Below are 8,434 nucleotides of genomic sequence, written 5' to 3'. Positions count from 1 at the left end.
CTTTGCGCTAGCTGGCGCTCTTACATCGAATGCACGCTCGCTCTTACCATCAAACGCTCGCTCACTTATTGTATATCAAACCTGAGTGCATAGCGTTGAGCGGGCTGAGTGAGTTGCATTGCTCTTGAGAGCGGGTATAATCCGACGACCTTTGGAAAGTAGTTATATGATCAGTAACCCTTCGCCATAAAACACACGGATGGAATTTGTCGCTTGTCGACAACCAACATTTGTTAAGTTTTAATAATTTCGCGTTCTGACTTTCTTTTTTGGAAATTATTCAAGCGGTCGGAAAAGCCCGACAGCTCACAACATTTGGAGGTTCTACAGAGATATCCGTGTATATCGTATTTCGTGGGAAGTACATAAAACATACTCGGGAAGTCAGCAGTTTAATATATTGTACAAACAATATTGTGTGCTAGCAGCAGCAATAACGGAATCGGAACCGCTTGAGTACATACATACAGCATAATCGTATGTGCGTTGCTTGATTCCGGTGCATTTTCAGTCTTCGCTTTCGCCCTCTTTGCTGGTGCAGTTTAGTTACATACATACGTACATACATACGTACGTTCGCCGTTCCCTGCAGTTCCAAAAGTCACTTTTCCCTCGTGATTCATTCGATGAATCATTCATGGCATGTCCTTAGCCACTGGTGACTCACTGGTGGAAGTCCAGATGAAATTTGTATGGACATGTCCGCTTTTGTCACTCGAGAAACTTCATATGAAATTGTCACTGAATTTTCTAGTGAATTCGTATAAGACATGAGTGAAATCACCCAAGACATGCCACGAGTGATTTCTCTCGGGACACTTCCGAAAATGTCCTATATGAAATCACCTGTGAAACTTCTCATGAAATTAAAAGGTATTTCACGGATAATTTCATATGAAAAAGCCACCCAAAAATGTTTTTCAAATAAAAGTAAATATATTTATTTTACACCGATTTTCTAGATTTCTTGTTGATTTAAATATTTTTGATTACACTAGTCAACACGATTTTTCCTCAAGGAACAAAACGAACTTTTTCTTGAAGATTTGGGGCTTAGAAATGGTTTGATGATATTTTTTTTCTTTTTCTATGGCAGAACTTTTTTTTAAAGAATTTTTTTAAACTTGTATTTTTTTTAAGCTTTTTTCAGAGGTAGCGCTTGTTTTTTTCACATAACTCTAGTATCTTACGTTGGTTGTAAAGAACTTTGCTATTTTGAAAAGATAATTAAAACAGCTAGAAGATAAGGAAAAGTCGAAAAAAAATTATATCCTGTGTCCTCTATTTTTTTTTTTTTATCTCAACTGCCCATTGGGAACAAAGGAACGCGTTCAGGTACCAAATGTACAACCCTTTTTCGTTTGCTTTGTTCCCAATTGGCAGTTGAGATAAAAAAAAAAAAAATAGAGGTTGCGAACCTTCCAAAAGGTATTTTTTGTTAATTTTTTCCATATTTTAGGTTTGGTTAACGAATTTTAGCTCCAAAGTTTCTCCATAGATTTTAATGAGCGATACCTTAAACGAAGTCAAATTAATGCATTTTCGACTTTTCCTGAGTTTTTAAAGTCAAAATTTCGTAAAATATACCGCACAAAAATCATCTTTTTTGCATTTCAATGCTTTATATTTCCCAGACGGTAAGCTGAAATCACAAAGTGTGTTTCGTCATGTCGTCGTCTTAGTCAATGTTTTATGTTAAGATTATTTTTGAATTGTTTTGAAGTCTAGTGTAAGTAGGTTAGGGCAAGGCGGGAGCGCAATAAAAGCTCGCTCTTTCGCTCAAGGCGAATTCGCCCCGCTTTGCCACCGTAGGTTAGTTGGGCATAGAATGAAGTGTAATGAATTTGTAGAATATAATCGTAAAATTGGAATTCGATCGAGCGCACACAAGTTATTTCGTCCCCGCTTTTTAATAAACTTTACGCCACCCACAGTCTTTCGGTTTCGTTAATTAGAAAAACTATTCTAATTTTTCATGGGGCCCCCGGGTGGACGATAAAGAACAAATATAAAGGCAACAAATAATAGTGACAGTGACACAGTGATAGCACAAACAGTGTAACAAAAATACGCCAACATTAGTTATAAATAATATAACTAATTAATTCTATATTATAGAATAAAAAGTATTGTATAGTTGCCCGCGTCGTGTGTGTATTAAATAACAAAAGACTTGCCAAATACATCGTGTCGGCCGCGCAATACCCTCACCCGCTTGCTAATCGTTGCTGCTACCCTGCTGGTTACCTGCTGCTTCCCAAACAGACCGCGTAGCTGCAACCTAGAAGACCTATGGCCCCTTGTGATTGCACGGACTGCAAGAGGAAAGTGGCAGCTGGACTTAAAGATCCGAACGCAGAGCCTGAGGTATTTGTGCAAAAAATTGAAAGCTAGAGCCGAAGACATACATAAATACATATATAAATTGTCATGTGCTGGAAAAATTGCACCTCGCTTTCAATTCTTGGCACAGCCGTATGATATAGTAGAGTTTGATTTGCATGCATTTAATTTATTAGTGCACATACATACATATATAACACATATGTACAAAAACCATACCATACTCTATTTGAACCGCTATTTGGACGCACAATTATATATATATCGTTTACCGCAATCACTGTCGCCCCCCCCCCCCCCCCCTCCCCACTCTTTTTTTGAAATTCGCCAAAAAGTTGGTTCGTTAACCCAAGCCGCGGTGTATAACACTTACTTCCATACATACTGTAACGAACCATGGATCCCATGGTTCGTCACAAGCAGATGACGCAGCCAACGCTACTCCCAGGTGAAGCGATCAACACCCAGCAAAAATGCAAACTCAGCACACGCCAAAAGACAGGAGACCAGCAGAAGGGGCTTACGCAATAAGTACCTAAAATAATATTAAATAAATAAATATTCCTAACAATATATATTCCCGAAGTGCCAACGAAATTCCTTTCCCACGGTACCGGTGCACACCGATCACCTTACCTAGGACATTGGACACTTGTTGGGAGGCGATTGCTTAGGTAACCCTCGATTACCGGGCAAAACCCCCACATGCACAAGCCACTCAGCAGTCTCCGACTCTCCTTACCGGGGATATTGGACACTGACTGCAGGGCTAATGATTAGGTAACCTTCTGTTACCGATCAGCCCGTCTGCACGCGCAGACTATAATTCGGCAATATATATTTATGTAAGAACCCTTCCCACATTCTGGAGTAGAAATAAGATATCTGTAAGACATTCATGGGAAAATCGAAGGCCGGCCGATCTATAAAAGGCACTGCCTTGCATGAAGAAAAGGGCAGTCCACCAGCCATCGTCGGAGGCAGTCAATCAGCCATCGCAGCAGTCAGTAAAATCACCATCCGCGTCGTAGTACAAGTAAACCTAACATAACCGGGTAGAATAATCATACGGAAGAATACGGAAGAATAAAGAAAACCATTAAAAATTAAAAGAACCAAACAGTGTTGTGATTTCTATTTCAGTTTTCTGGCAAAGTTCCTGGTTTCCCGATAAAGTCCTCGTGAATTATAAATATCTTGTAATTCAGGACCCTGGACAGACTGATGCATACCTCAGCCTGAAATAGGACATTACAAGTGGCGCCCGAGCAGGGACTTTAAAGGATTTTTCGTGGAAACTTCAAGAAAACCGAAATCAGGGACTTCGTGGATTAAAGACCCACTGCCATCAAAAAGGAAATTGAATCGATAACAAGTCCGCGCACTTACATAATCCGGGCGCGAAAACAAACGCGAAAGTATACGCAGTGCCGATCCTAAAAGTGCCGTTTAACAGTGACTCAGTGCCAAAAATCAACAGAAATCAACATGGAACATCACGACGATGAACAACCAGAGGAGGTATACCCTGCGGGACACTTTACCAATCCAGGGGTCAGCACCGGTTGGATCCACAAGCTCAGTCGGGACGAACTAGAAGTCCTCGCCGAAGAATTCGGATTCGGCAGCGAAGGAACGGTCGATGAACGCCGAAGGAAATTTGCCGCTCTAGTCGCCGGGCCACTCGCGCAAGAAGCCTGGGTCCGCCTAGGAGAGTTCGAGAGGCACTATGCCAAGCCAGCCTCACGCTCTCGTTCCAAGTCACCACGGCCCACTACTCCTGGACCATCCGACACGCTCCAAATGGATCCTAAGACTGGACTACGAGTCCCCGCAGCCACCGAATACCGCACTCCTGCTGCCCCGTTTCCAAGGCCCCTAGCTACAGAGACCCACCCAGCACCCGTGCCAAGGATCTTGCCAGCGATCGACCGACCCATGGAAGGGCATCACTACAACCACGCTGCACCAATGGCGGAACGCATCCGAAAGTGGGGAATCCAGTTTGACGGCCAAGATGACCCTCTATCATTCATCGAACTGCTCGAAGAACGCGCGCTCTCGTATGGGGTGGACACAAACCATCTGCCGCGGGCCATGGCCGAACTTCTCACAGACCGTGCCAGTCGTTGGTTCCGCACCAGCCGCCTACAAAGTTCCTCATGGGAAAATTTCCGCCAGGAATTCTTAACGTTCTTCTTGCCACCACGGTATTTTGAACAATTGGAAGACCGGATCCGAGCCCGCAAGCAAGTGGCTGGGGAAATGTTCAAAGATTTCCTCATCGAGATACGTCTACTTATGCACCACGCTGGGTACGACGCAACCAAGGAGCTAACCAGGATCTACGACAACGCCCTCCCAGCCTACCAGATGTAAGTGCGCCGCCACGAACTGCAGGACTTGTCACAGCTAACACTGCTGGCCACAGAGTTTGAGAGTATTCAAGAGCGGACCATCCCGAGCACTCTCGCACCACCACGACACACGCCCAGATACGCACGGTCTACTACAGATCACAGGAGCGACGATTCCAATCGGACACCATTCCGGAAGCCTCATTGGAACTCGGCAGACTCACCAAGAAGACAGCCATCAAACCCAGTGAGTACGACAAAGCCACGAATAAAAACCCCGCTACACATGAACGAGAACCGGATAGTGGCAATGGTAACCATAGGAGGACAGGCAACGGAAGCCACCGTCGACACAGGGGCATCCCGAAGCTTTATCAGTGCAAACCTCGCCCGACAACTAGACAACAACACCAACCTACAAGATGCATGCGTCCGCATACGCCTGGCCGACGGCTCGGTCAGAGAGATCACCCAGTTTCTACTGGCGCACATCCGACTGGATCAAAGAGAAGTTCAAATACCCCTCCTGGTCCTACCAAACATGTTGGATGAAGTTATCGTCGGCATGGACTTCCTATGCGCCATTGAAACAACGATCCAGTGCGGTACCACACTTCTACAATTACGAGATCAGTGCCACACACCACATATCCACACCGTTCCGACCAACAGAGTACAAGGCAACGAACCCCGACACCAGAAACTGAAACCAACGGCGGCCGTCATACGTCCGCAACCTATCCCACCAATTTCGGCACCCAGCCACGCCAACATGACACCCATACAAACCTCAGCGAACACACGACCACGACCTACCCCAATGAACAAAACGACCCAGATCGCCACGAAGAACACGACACCCAGCTCAGCCCCAGCAGAGGCAAAGCGCCGGCCCACGAACATGAAGCCGAAACCAACAACACGAAACAACAATCAAGCAAACGGGAAAATGAGTCCCACGGTCACTACGGAGCAACCGCGTCCTAGGCCAACCACAGGGGACACATACCCCAAAAGAAACTACGAGAATCTCACCCACGAGACAAGCACTAACGCACTGGAACCCGGCGCTCGACACAGGAAGCCCAGGTCCAAGTCCAGCAACAGAGCATGTAAGTACCCTCTCCTCCCAGGAAAAAGTGAACATAGAAACACCCTCAGAGATGACAATCAGCCCTGAACCAAGACAACAACATCGACACCGACAACGGCAGCAACAGATCAACAGCCCAGCAACAAGGGAAACAGCCACGCTGACCCCACCCTGGTCGGGGCCCATAATTGAACTGATATCCACAGAGCCCCTCAACGCGGGCCCGGAAACCAGTACGATGGCCCCACGATACACCGACCGCAGCCCTGTCGTACCCACGGCCGACGCCACACCGATCCTCGCCCACACAATGGAGTACCTTCCGCGTACTGACATGATTTTTAGCGTCATACACCGAGCCATGCCTAGAGCCATGTCCGAGATCTTCGTCGCCCATACAAGTCGTTGTTGCGATACCAGAGGCGTCATCGCGACTCACCTGTTCACGTACCAATCTGGCTGTAGTACAACACGAGTACTACACTCGGCGTACCAAAACATCATACCCATGGTCGACACCACACCCATCGTCGCCCACATAAGCGACTACCAACGGAGGATCGAACCGCCCAGCGCCTTCGATACAACCCTCTTACCCGAAGACCCACGCCAACCACTTGACTCCGAAGCCGCCGATCGAACCGAACATGAGCCCGAACCAGTCCCGGAGCCGTGGCCGCCGGACTTGGCCCCACAGACCCAAGCATCCGTCGCCCAAACAAGCCATTGGTCCAACAAAAGAGACATCGTCGAGACCAGCCAGTTCATGCACCAGTCTGGAGACAATACCATGTAAGAACCCTTCCCACATTCTGGAGTAGAAATAAGATATCTGTAAGACATTAATGGGAAAATCGAAGGCCGGCCGATCTATAAAAGGCACTGCCTTGCATGAAGAAAAGGGCAGTCCACCAGCCATCGTCGGAGGCAGTCAATCAGCCATCGCAGCAGTCAGTAAAATCACCATCCGCGTCGTAGTACAAGTAAACCTAACATAACCGGGTAGAATAATCATACGGAAGAATACGGAAGAATAAAGAAAACCATTAAAAATTAAAAGAACCAAACAGTGTTGTGATTTCTATTTCAGTTTCTGGCAAAGTTCCTGGTTTCCCGATAAAGTCCTCGGGAATTATAAATATCTTGTAATTCAGGACCCTAGACAGACTGATGCATACCTCAGCCTGAAATAGGACATTACAATACATACATACATACAAGCAGCTGCACCGGTGCATTCTTTTCGTCTCTCGCTTTCGCTTATCCACCGTTGCTTGCTGTGTATTTGGTGGGAGAATTTCGTTGCCGCGCTTGATCAAAACGGAGCGCCAAGTGACGCGCTACCCTGTTTTTCGAGGGTATATTGTTTTTCTTGTCACTTCGCAAGTGACGCGCTACCCTACATTCTTAGGGTATATTTCTTTCGGCTCTCACTTGGAAAATTACGCGCTACCCTACAGTGTGAGGGTATATCGTTTTGGCTGTCACTTTCAACCAACTATACACCTCGTGCCTCGAGATTCAATTATTGTCGTTCTCGATTTTCGTTCTTGTTTGAACATTTATTATTTCTTTATCTACAATAATATTGGTTTTCGTCGCGTAGATTATAAATAGTAAAATGGCACAAGAAAATAAGTCTGTTCTCGATGACTTAAAAATTAAGCTCAGAAACCGAGTCAAAAGCATTCGCCGCTTAGAGGATCGTTTAGAGGGTGGGTCGATTCCATTGCATTTGACATAGCTACAATGCAGACTCGATGTTCTGAATTCAGCTATTAACAAGGCCAACCTATTGCAGGAGCAAATAGAAGAAATTGATAGCAAAGATGAATTTGGAGCCGAGCTGGAAGAAATGGCCATTGTAACCAAGGCAAAGATAATGTCGCTTATCGATGCCTTGAAGCTAACAAGCCGCCCTCGGTATCAGCTTCTACAGCCCCAACTCGTGCTCGACTTCCGAAATTGGCACTACCAAAATTTAGTGGTAAATATTCGGAGTTTAAAAATTTTATTAGCCTTTTTGAGACTCTTGTTCATAATGATGAGAGTATACCGGTGATCGAAAAATTTAATCATTTAATTTCGTGCCTCTCTAATGAAGCATTAGGAACAATAAAGGCGTTCCAAGTCACCGAGGCCAATTATGCAAAGGCCATGGACAGCCTAAAGCGAGTATATGACAACGAATGTCTAATATTCTCGAACCAAATCTCCGCACTGTTTAATCTGCCAAAAATCTCGCAACAGTCCGCATCGTCCCTAAGAAGCCTCATCGATACAGTGTCATCGATCTATGGTTCATTATTATCGATAGGAGACAATACGAAGAATTCGAATGCAATGCTCATTCATCTCGTTTTGAACAGAGTCGACCCAGTGACTAGACAGAAGTGGGAAGAACAGCTTGACTTCGAAAAGTTGCCGCTTTGGTCCGACTTTGAAAAAGTTTTAAATCGTCGATACCAGCATTTGTCTGCGGAAGAGTCGACAAAGCCAAGGCAAGAAAAAGTCATGCCAAGCAAGTCGCACAATCGCAGTTCATTTGCTTGTTCTTCCACTCCCCCCAACAGTAGAGCTCAGCGAACATGCAGCTATTGCAATAAGGGGGACCATGTAGTGGCTAACTGCACGCCATTTT

Source organism: Drosophila obscura, unplaced genomic scaffold (assembly GCF_018151105.1).
Source record: "Drosophila obscura isolate BZ-5 IFL unplaced genomic scaffold, ASM1815110v1 contig_95, whole genome shotgun sequence".
NCBI lineage: Eukaryota > Metazoa > Arthropoda > Insecta > Diptera > Drosophilidae > Drosophila > Drosophila obscura.
The sequence above is the reverse complement of the archived record's forward strand: the minus strand, read 5'-3'. Positions refer to the sequence as shown.